The 12485-nt window shown below is 38.2% G+C and overlaps 1 non-coding gene across 1 annotated transcript; it reads right to left on the bottom strand.

The window, feature by feature from the left end:
* Positions 1-10563: 10563 nt before the first annotated feature.
* LOC116119139 lies at positions 10564-10670 on the bottom strand. The gene has a single exon (XR_004126328.1). It is a non-coding gene; the product is annotated as a small nucleolar RNA R71 (small nucleolar RNA).
* Positions 10671-12485: the final 1815 nt, after the last annotated feature.

Genomic DNA, 12485 nt, shown 5'->3' with positions numbered 1-12485 from the left:
TCTTTTATTAAACGATGCTCCCACTATTTTACTCAAGTCAATAGCCCTCACTATTAACTCAGGAAAGCCCGTTGACTTTCCTAGTGGACTGAGATCCCATCCGGCCCATTTCAATCCTTCGCATTGGTGAACAAGCCAATATGAGTTGATTAGGGAGGCCAACAAACTTAATCCACACCAGTTGATAGCTCATACTATCAACCTCAAATGCGAAAAGGCCAACAAGCCAATCACACAATCCAATGGCTCCAACCATTGTCCTCAAGTGTGATTCTCAGTATCAGTAGAGTGGACACTACATGTCACCACGTACACATAATTTGTGTACTACTCTACTATGCCTATGACGTGTTTATCATGTAATAAAAGCTTTTTACTCATATAATCATAACATATACATAATGAAAACACATGGAAGATAACATAAATAGTTGGGCCCAAAAATTTTCTTTTATTAAATATATGCATTCTTTATACAAAAAGATAGTATCATATACAAAAACTATCAAAACTAGGTGGACAGTGTAGCCATTTCTCCTCGCGTGCTGACGTCCATCCAACTGTGTCCTCACCTAGCTCTTGCAACCATAAGAAAAACAATGGGGTGAGCACAAAATAATGCTCAGTAAATAAATCCTCTACTCGACTGTCCCCGTAACTCTTTCTCTTAATTCTTTCCTTACACTTTTTCTCATCTCATTTATTTTCTCTTTCACATAGCTCTCTTACTTAGCTTCTGCTATATGTCACGGCCTCATCTTAACGGAGGCACAGCCGGGTGGAGTTCACACAGCACCAACCCACTCTTCGTGACGTTCGGGTGGAGATCACAGAGCACCAACCCATTTTCATAACTATTGGGTGGAGATCACAAAGTACCAACCCATTTCTCATCACTATCGGGTGGAGATCACAAAGCACCGACCTGTGTTTATTTTTCTCATTCTCTTTACTCTTAGAGTAGTTCATACACATAGTTCTCTACTCTTTCTCAAGCCACTTCTCAATGCACAATTAATTTTCTCCACTAATGCACTCATGAAATGCCAGCATGCAATGTTGCAAGAATTAAGGTTACTACTCATGATTCTCTTAGGCATTTTATCAAACAACTAATGTGCATACATAAACTCTACTTTATCTATGGTTCTATCCCTCTCTTGAACCATCCAAAATGGAAGAAAACTCCCTCACAAAATTATAATCCCTATCATAAAATAACACTTCCAAATAGATTTACCAATCTCCTCCAATTTCATCTCAAACTACATCCTCTCATCACTACATATTCATCACATATTAACACTTCTCATCAATGAAATGTAATCAACAACCATAAAACAAATACTCATCTCAACCCAATTTCTCAATAGCATAACATACACATACATATATAAATCTCTACTAAATCTCTACTCAAAATATTTCTCAAATTTCAACTTGGGTTGGATTTACTTACTTGCAATGGAGAGTAGGGGTGTAAACGAGCTGAGCCGAGTCGAGCTTTTGGCTTATCGAGCTCGGCTCGTTTACAACAATGTCGAGCTCGAGCCTAGTGAACCTCAAAATTGAGACTCGAGCTCGAGCTCGGTCGAGCTCGAGTCGAGCTCGACCCGGCTCGCGAGCCGGTTCGATATCGAGCTCACGAGCCTTGTCGAGCTCGAGCTCGAGCTCGATAAGGGCTCGCGAGCTCGTTATCGAGCTCGATAAGGCTCGATCAAACCACCATTTATCCGGGTTTGATCGAGCCAAGTTCCCTTTTTTTTACAGCAATCTGCCTGCGTACAACATTTCATATTTACATCCAATGTTGAATTAACTATGATAGTTTTGAACATTACAAAATGTCTATTACCTTACAAAATCAAAAAACAGTTCTGAATATATATAAATAACATTCCTAGGAGATTACCAATTTCAGAGTGTCTGGTTCGCGATTTGGGATTTAGGGGTCTTTGATTGTGATTTGGGATTTAGGGCAACTGGGATGGGGAACTGAAATTGAGTAATTGACGCTCTGTTTTGGTGTATCGTGTTATTTCAAATTTGCACTTTGGGGGGGGAAACTGTCATTTTTTTAACTTTTTTCACTGAAAAATATCAGTTTAATACCTAATAGTTTAAAAAATCACCAAAACACCCTATTAAGTGTACAGTGCTTAATCGAGCCGAGCCGAGCCAGGCTCGTGAGCTCGCGAGCCGAGAGCCGAGTCGAGCCAGGCTCGCAAGCCCACGAGCCGAGCCAGGCTCGCGAGCTCACGAGCCGAGCCAAGCTCGCGAGCTGAGCCAAGCTCGCGAGCCCACGAGCCGAGCTTTACTGTGTTTGAACTCGAACAGAGCCTTATCGAGCCGAGCTCTAAACGAGCTTTTATCGAGCCGAGCCGAGCCGACTCGGCTCGTTTACAGTCCTAAATTGGAGAGATCACACTTGCACTTTCCCTTCCTTTAAAATGCCTGTCTTTTCTCTACAACTTTACACAATAAAACCATAGCCCTCAATGTACAAAGCCCTCAATGTACATCTAAGCAAGAATCCTTACCTTAGGATGCCTTAGATTGATTTTCTACCAAGATCCAACTAAAAACCCTCAAAGATCCTTGAAAGATGGAAGGAAGAATTGAGAGGAAATGGTGAAAGATTATGGCGGTGGAAGAAGCATAAATGAAGGGTTTACTAAGCTTTAACCCTTTTTAGCTCAAAATATATTCATTCATTCCTATATTGCCCTTACTCTTTCTTCAAAATTCCATCTTTGTCCTTTCAATCATTACAATCACACCCCCACTCTAACATACTCTCCATAAAATTCTCTTACCTTTTACTCCCTACTTTTCCTGCTAACTAAGGGTAGAAAGGTCATTTTGCCCCTATGGAAGAATTCTCTAGAAACCTCAATACTCATTTTATTCGGCTCTTCGCCGTGGCAAAGACTCTTTCTTCGCCCCGATGAAAAATTACAGAACCTACCTCTTTGGTTGCAGAACCTTGTCGCCGCAAGGGCCAACCAAACAATATGAACAATATACCAACTCAAATAAAAGCAAAACAATAAACATTAGCTACGTACCTCAAGTGGGGCGTTACATATCAACTTTCGCTTTGGCGAACAAACAAAACTGTCATTTTAAGTCGACCCATCACCATTAAGGAAAACTCTAATGCATTTTAACCACCCACTGGTAGAAGTGTACCTTTCGCTTTGGCAAACAAGGTTTCGATGAACAGTGGTTTGATTAAAACCATGGTGATGGAAGGCTTACGCGACTTAATATACTTTAATTGAGGGTTTTTATTTAATGTCTCATCAAATTATTATCTTCGTTAGAATGACATTGTTTGACATGTAATTGAACATTCAACCTTAGCATGCATTCTAAACAAAATATTAAAACGTGTCGGTACATGGCCCAACTAAAACCGATTTCCTCGAGCCTAGAGGAATCGGTGACCTAAGGGTCTTGTAATAAATATCTTGAGTCTTCAAGTGTGGTTGCCTCGTCCTTTGGTCCGTCTTCATGTACATTACAAGAATATCATTTAAATTTACAATAAGAATAATTATAAAATTTTTTTACATCAATAAATTTTGAAACCTCGATTTACATTCGAGGGGAATGAGATGAGAAGAGAATGTACATTGAGAAGAGGAGAAAGGCAGGACATGCAGGCCCTATTCAATAAATTTACAACCATACATACCCAAAAATTTAAAACATTCACCCTTAGGTCTAAGGCTCACGTACCGGGCACCATGCGATATACAAACAAGTACATTGCATACATTTCAAAACAATCAATTTTTTTGAATTGGGTGGGTTATTTATTTAAAACCCTCTTAAATGTGCAGAATGATCATTAGCTTTATAGGTTAAAAACTGTATTTCAGTCCATTCACGAAAACCACAATATTGGGGCAGCAGCCACGTCGCCGCAGCGGAACCTGGAAATCCCCAATATGAACAGTTCGCGTTATTTTGCAGTTTTTTTGTGTAATAACATGAATCCAAATCAAATCGAACTCACACACGTTCAACCAGGATATCAACCAACCAATATAACATCCATCAACACATTATAAGCCATTTTATCATTTAAAACATTCATCCAAAAACAGATTTTTCTGATTTTGTAGTTTTTGCAGATTTTTCAAAAATGAAATGTTATCAACCAAATACATGTTATAAATCATACAATAAACAATAGAAATTAATACCCCAGGCATTGATGCCATTGTTAGTGAATGACCCAGTTATGCAGCGGAAAACAAAAACATAAATGACATGGATCGTTCCTCAGAACCAAGATCCGGGTATAATATCACAGTTTATACAGTATATAAATTAAATCTGCAGAAAATCAGATTCAAGGTTCAATAATCTTACGCATGTTTGGAGGCTCCTCCAAGTTGTCTCTGAACGTATTTTGCTATCGACCCAAGTGTAGGATCTAACCAACGAAGTCCACATGAGGCCAATCGCAAGGAACTAAGAAGGGATTTGCTAGATCCTCCTTAGCCTTAAGAAACAAGAAGAAAAATCAAAGAAGAACTTTGATTCTTTGCAAAAGCAAAACTGGCGTGAGAGTGAGAGTGTTTTGGGGCTATGTATTCTCCTTTTCAATGAAAGAATGAATGAAAAGTCTCTCTCTGATTTTCCAGCTAAAACCTTTTCTTTTATAGTGTTATTTTAATGCCCTATTCCCATATGGAATGGGCTTGGGCTCCAACCCAAACACCCCATGTTACCAAACACTCTCAATTAGATATTTATTTTATTTCATCATTATCTTCAATTAAAATCAATTAATATATATTTAATCTATATATATTCACATTTAACAATAATGATTATTTAATTAAATATATGCAAACACATATTTAAACGTAATTTCACTTATTTAATTTTTCTAATAAATTAAATAAAGGCTATGACCTCATCAAATTTAATTGCACTGTGAAATTACCAAAATACCCTTTCACCTAAAAAGACAAAAACGCCCTTCTTTCTTCTTGGCTCTTAAATTATCTTCTATGTGTGTGACCCATAGGCTTCTCATCATACCGACGGTGTATAGTATCGCGATTAACACCAATTAATCGTCTTACTAAACACAGACCAAGATTGGCCCCTAGCAAGGCATCATGGCCACCTGATAGATTTGGATTCAACAAAGTAGCTACCTGTCAACGATATGGTTACCTTACAATTCGATCCTTTCATCATACGTTATCTCGACAAGACGAAGGTATAGAAATAGTGTCAACCTTCGGTTACTCTCGATATTATGTATTCAGTTTTTGGACCAATGACCTATATTATAATCCGGACCGAGCAACAACTCAATCCCACTATGGCCACAGTTTTAGTGTCATTGCCATATGCTGAATTACGCCGTGAGATAACTTCTCCCGTACCCAGGAGTGATGAATCCTCTATGAATCCACCATAGTCTTAATACACTCCTTGATGCAGCCAATCAGCACCGTATTGACAGCTCTGAATAGAACTACGTTAGGCTAGTGTCAAGCTATACAAATTAGTGCACAAGGCACTCAGGTGATCTCAAGTCTAAGGATCACATCTACCACCATTCGTTAAAGGATTTATTCCATAGACACTGGGGTTACCATCCATATGGAATCCTCTGGTGGGTCAGTCCAGTGAACTTGTTGCGATATATCCGCCTACAACAAGCACCCATGTGTTGCACTAGGTTGTCACCAAACAACCTTGACAAGTGAGATCAGTCACTGCCTCTCGACAGGGTCGTTCAACATTATGATAGCCTTACCGTATTATCTATGCCCTTACTTCAGAATAATACTGGGGCTATGAACGTTTCTAGAATGGCCACCATATGTGCTCATAGGGTTCTCATTATCAAGATGTGAAACACTTGATACCCTCGTCACTGTTCTACCATTCTAAGGATATATATCAATACATATTGCAATAATAATGATTTACGTGATATAGAATAAAATGCCTTTTATTATTGATTAATGAACATTATTTCAAAAAGTCAATTCTACAATAATTGATTGGCTCTAGGGCATCTACTCTAACAAGATTTGCTAGATCCTGTTGATGGCTTCAAGAATCAAGGTTTTTTTAATGAGTCAAGAAGAGAGAATATTTCTCTTCAATCAATGAGTAGGGTGTGAGAGAGAGAGAGACAGAGAGAGAGAGAGAGTAAAAGGGTGGTTGGGGTTTTAATTATTGAATAATGATATATTTTTTTTTTTAAATTTAAGTTGCACTTATATAGTGCAACAATTAAAACCCTATTCCAATATGGAATAGCCATGGGCTCCAACCCTAATTCACCTTGCAACCAAACACACCTTTTATGGTATTTTAATTTTAATTAATTATTAATATAATTAAAATCAATTAATATATAATAATATATTAACATTTAATTATTAATAATAATCTATTTAAATACATGCACACATATATTTAAATATAAACTCACTAATTTTAGTTTTAATATTAAAATTAAATACAGGCAACAACCTCAACAAATTTAATTGCATTGTGAGATTACCAAAATGCTCTTATGTCATAAAAGATGAAAATACCCCTTTCACAAAAACGATTCGTAAATTATCTTTTAAGTGTGTGACCCATAGGCTCCTTATCATATCGGCAGTGAATAGTATTGCAATTAACTCCAATTAATTGTCTCAGTACACATAGACCAAGATTGGCCCCTAACAAGGCATCATGGCCTCCCGATAGATTCGGATTCAGCGAAATTGTAGCCTGTCAATAGTATGGTTACCGTGTAATCAATTCCCTTCATCATCCGTTATCTCATCGAGGCTGAGGTACAAAAATATTGTCAACCTCAGATATCCTCAACATGTTTGTATTCAGTTACTGGACTAATGACCGTAATTGTAAATTCGATTGAGCAACAACTCAATCCTACTGAGGCCACAAATTTAGTGTCATTGCCATTTACTGAATTACCCAGTGAGATAACTTCTCCCATACCCAGGAGTGATGAATCCTTTGTCGATCCACCGTAGCCTCGATACACTTCTCAATGTAGCCAATTACTACCGTATTGATAGCTTTGAATAGAACTACATTGGGCTAGTGTCAAACTACACCAATTGGTGCATAAGGCGCTCTGGTGATCACAAGTCTAATGATCACATGCACCACCATCCGTTAGAGGATTTATTCCATAGACACTGGGCTTACCATCCATATGGAATCCCCTAGTGGGTCTGTCCAATGAACTTGCCTCTAGCAAGCACCCATGCGTTGCACCAGGTTGTTGGCAAACAACCTTGACAAGTGAGATTAGTCGTTGCCTTTCGACAGGGTCATTCAACACTATGATAACCTTACCATATTATCTGTATCCTTAGTTAGAATAATACCGGGGTTACAAACATTTCTAGAATGGCCACCATATGTGATCATAGGGTTCTCACTATCAAGATTTGAAACACTTGATACCTGATAATTCGAGGATTATACTATTTTATTTAGGCTTTTAGGCTGGATTTTAGATACTTCTTAGTTCATTTATGCCTGAATTGCTGCTTAATTCTTTACATTTTATGTTTCAGGCCAAAATGGACATTTTGAGCAAATAATGAGCGAATTGGAGTTTCTGGACTCAGAAGTAAACGGATCTCAGAAGTTGGGAGAGTTCTGAAGAACTATGAAGCTTGTTCCCATGGGAGAGCATCAAAGATAGAAGATTCAAGCAAAGAAGCAAGCAGAAGGCAATTTTGTAATTTCAGAATTCTTCATGAAGGTTTGCCGCAGCGAAGTCTATTCTTTGCCGCGGCGAAAGTTGTTAAGCACGAGATTCATTTTTTTCTTGTCGCCGTGGCCAAAATCTTTCTTCGCTGCGGCGAAGTCTGCGAATTTTAGTTTTTCCAAAATGCACGGTTTTATTTTAGGAAAGTTTTAGGTCTTTGGGGGAGGTATAAAAGAAAAACTTGACCATTTTCGTAGGGGTGGTCCAGTTTTCGTCTGTTCTCATTAGGTTTAGAATAGATTTGAGATTTAGAGAGAAGATTTGAGCATGAATCTTGTGGATTCTTCAACTAGGGGAGATCTCTACTCTTTCTATGCATTTCAATATGTTGAACCTTGTGTTTGTTGTTTTTCTTGCTGTGTATTTTGATTTAGTTATGAACTAACCCATTTTGGGTTAGGGTTTTGATTAAGTTCAGATTTCTATGGGTTAATAAATTGATTATTGCTATTGCCATATTCTATTGCATAGATTGTGTGGTTATTCTGTTTTTAATGGAATTTATTTGATGAATATGATGAGATTGAGAAATGAATCATATTGAGCTTCTTGGGTAATCACTGTTGTAGTATTGAATGCTAGAGATAGATTTGAGAATCAATGAAATCAATCTAGAATTCCCTTAGCTTAATGAACTTAGGTCTATTACTCTTCAATTTGTTGGGTGCAGAAGTTAATAGGGAAAAGTAGGAATTCATAGCCTGAGAAGGTATGTTTAACAAAATAGAGAATCTGATTTACAACCTGTGCATGTGTGTGTGGAATTAACATAATCTGTAGAATTCATCCATAGAGTTCGAATAAAGTCAAAACCCTAACCATTTGTTAAATTGATATTATTCTTGCGTTTAATGTCATTGCCATATACTAAATTACACCGTGAGATAACTTCTCCCGTACTTAGGAGTGATGAATCCTCTGTCAATCCACCATAGTCTTGATACACTCCTTGATGCAGCCAATCACCACCGTATTGACAGCTTTGAAAAGAACTGTGTTAGGCTAGTGTCAAACTACGCCAATCGGTGCACAAGGCGCTTCAGTGATCTCAAGTCTAAGGATCACATGTACCACCATTCGTTAGAGGATTTGTTCCATATATACTGGGGTTACCATCCATATGGAATCCTCTAGTGGGTCAGTCTAGTGAACTTGCTGCGGTGTAATCGCCTACAGCAAGCACCCATGTGTTGCACCAGGTTGTCACCAAACAACCTTGACAAGTGAGATCAGTCACTACCTTTCGACAGGGTCGTTCAACAATATGATAGCTTTACCGTATTATCTGTGCCCTTACTTTAGAATAGTACCGGGGCTACGGACGTTTCTAGAATGGCCACCATATGTGCTCATAGGGTTCTCACTATCAAGATTTGAAACACTTGATACCCTCGTCACGGTTCTACCATTCTAAGGACATATATCAATACATATTGCAATAATAATGATTACGCGATATAGAATAAAATGGCTTTTATTGATTAATGAACATTATTACAAAGAGTCAATTCTATAATAATTGATTAGCTTTAGGACATCTACTATAACAGAATATGATGAGATTGAGAAATGAATCATTTTGAGCTTCTTGGGTAATCACCGTTGTAGTATTGAATGCTAGAGATAGATTTGAGAATCAATGAAATCAATCTAGGATTCCCTTCGCTTAATGAACTTAGATCTATTACTCTTCAATTTGTTAGGTGCGAAAGTTAATAGGGAAAAGTAGGAATTCATAGTCTGAGAAGGTATGTTTAACAAATTAGAGAATCCGATTTACAATCTGTGCATGTGAGTGTGGAATGAACATAATTCGTAGAATTCATCCATAGACTTCGAATAAAGTCAAAACCCTAACCGTTTGTTAAATTGATATTTTTCTTGCGTTGCTTTCATAATTTAGTTTTTAATACTTAGCATATTTTGTTTTAGTTTAGTTTAATTCTCTCCCGTTAATCCAAACAATTTCGATTGCTCCAACTTGAAAAACACTTAGAAAAATTAGTGCTTAGCAACCAATCCTCGTGGGAACGATACTCACTCATCACTTTATTACTTTGTGCGACTAGTGTACCTGCTATTTATGCATGTTGTAGTTTCAACGCATCAAGTTTTTGGCACCGTTGCCGGGGATTGAGTTTTGTGTTAACATTAAATTTTTCTTGTGTTAGCTAGATTGGAGCTTTATTTTCGCTTAATTGTTGTTTGTTTAATTTTTGTTATTCTTTTAGGTTGGTTTGTCATCTCACTCTTTCTATTTTTCTGTGTAGTTTATGCGAAGAGCAAGACGTAAGCTAGTGGTTCCTATTGATCCTGAGATTGAAAGAACCACTAGAAGACTTAACAGAGAATGAAGGGAAAGAGAGGCTACAGTGGAACCAGAGGTTATAATTGTTGAGATGGTAGAAAATAGAACACTAAGAGAGTTTTCAGTTCCCTCAGTTGATGGCAGTGGGTTGAGGATTACTAGACCAGCAGTACAAGCCAACAACTTTGAGATAAAGCCGACAATCATCTAGATGATCTAGCAGTCGGTACAGTTCAGGGGAGATTTGAAGGAAGATCCAAATCTACACATTATGAATTTTTTGGAGATTTGTGATACTTTCAAGTCAAACGGAGTATCAGATGATGCCATCAGATTGAGACTATTCCCATTTTCATTAAAGGATAAAGTTAAGAGATGGTTAATGGCATTACCAATAGGAACGATTACAACATGGAACGATTTAGCACAGAAGTTCTTGACCAAATTCTTTCCTCCAGCGAAATTGGCAAAGCTGAGAAATGATATCACATCGTTTCTACAGGAAGAGTCGGAATCATTGTATGAGGCTTGGGAGAGATGCAAAGAATTATTGAGAAGGTGTGCACATCATGGGTTGCCAGTTTGGATGCAAGTCCAAACATTTTATAATGGACTGATGGTGAATATGCAAACTATGGTGGATGCAGCATCGGGAGGAGCACTACAAAATAAGACTCCGGAAAAAGCTCACGAGTTGCTTGAAGTTCTGGCAAGCAAAAATAATCATAGACCTAATGAGAAGGTGCAAACGAAGAAATCTATTGGTCTTCATGAAATTGATGCATATACAACCATTTCAGCCCAACTAACAGCACTTCAGAAACAGTTGGGAAGTATGCAAGTAAATTCCATTCAAGCACCTCAACTAACTTGTGAATTTTGTGCAGGTAATCACGTGAGCAGCGAATGTCAAGTGGGGAACACTTTTTCTTCAGCATCATCATCGGAGCAGGTTAACTACTTGGTAGGAAATCAAAGGCAACCAAACAATCCATACTCCAACACATATAATCCTGGTTGGAGGAATCATCTGAACCTGTCTTGGGGCAATCAGAATCAACAGAACCAGCAGAACAATCAATGGAACCAAAGAGCATTGCCAAACAACCAAACAGGGGCGAACAATCAATCAGGAGAGCAAAGAGTGACAAAATTGGAGGACATGTTTGGAAAGTTTATGTAGGAGACCACAGGTTTCATGAATGAGACAAGAACACCTTTCAGAAATCAAAGGGCGTCCATTCGGAACTTGGAGGTACAAGTGGGTCAATTGACTAATAAGTTAAATGAGAGACCACAGGGCTCACTACTGAGCAACACAGTGACTAACCCACGTGAGCAAGCAAATGCGATAACTCTAAGAAGTGGAACAGTGTTGGAAGAGGTGGAAAAATCAATGGAAGGAGAAAGTCCATCAAAGGGAGAGAAAAAGGAAGACTCTGATGAGGAGGTTGATGAAGAGACAGTTGCTGAAGAGATTGTTGCTAAAGAGAAACCATCTAGTTCTAGGGAAGAAGAACAAAAACGGGAAATGAAGCAAAGATAAAGGAAAGAGAAATTGCCATTTCCCGAGATACCACCAGAATTGGCACATCACACTCCTCTTGTGTCGTGTAACGACTCCATTCTTATAAAAACATGCATAGTAAAAGTACGTGTAAAAATAACATAAAAAGTTGGGCCCAAAATTTTCTTTTATTAAACATATGTATTCTTTATACAAATATATAAAAGATTTGTAACATATGTGAAAACTATCAAAATAGGGTGGACAGTGTAGCCATTTCTCTTCGTGTGCCGATGTCCATCCGACTGTGTCCTCATCTAGAACCTGCAAAACACAGGGAACAACTGGATGAGCACAAACAATGCTCAGTAAGTAAACCCATCCACTCAAATATCCCCGTAACTCTCTCTCTCTAATTCTTTCCCTACCATTTCTATTGACTCTTTCTCTTATACAACTATCTATTTTCTCTTTCTCATAACTCTTTTATACTAACTCTCTTTCTAGTAAGTCACGGCCCCATCTAACCGGAGGCACGGCTAGGACTCGCTCCCACCCCCTGTGACTTTTACTCATTCTAGCCGATCAGACTTGGTTATGCATGGATTTGGAACCTTTGGCCATGTGAGTGCATAGAATCTCTCGGGTAAACTCGGGTATAGCCCTCATCCGCATGTACTCTACGGGCTATACCACTTCTCTTTCTGATACTCTTGCCGCTCTCTCTATGCGGCGTACATGCGGGAATACTCTACCCGTACTCACAGGTTCCACATCGCACAACCTACTCTATTCTCTTATTAAGCACTACTCTAGCTTTTACTCTATAGTGGTCATTCTCTCTTTCTCTTTACTCTTAGAGTAGTCTAACTCAAAAGTCTCTA

Source organism: Pistacia vera, unplaced genomic scaffold, assembly GCF_008641045.1.
Source record: "Pistacia vera cultivar Batoury unplaced genomic scaffold, PisVer_v2 Contig874, whole genome shotgun sequence".
Classification (NCBI taxonomy): domain Eukaryota; kingdom Viridiplantae; phylum Streptophyta; class Magnoliopsida; order Sapindales; family Anacardiaceae; genus Pistacia; species Pistacia vera.
This window is presented reverse-complemented; position numbering and strand designations above follow the sequence as displayed.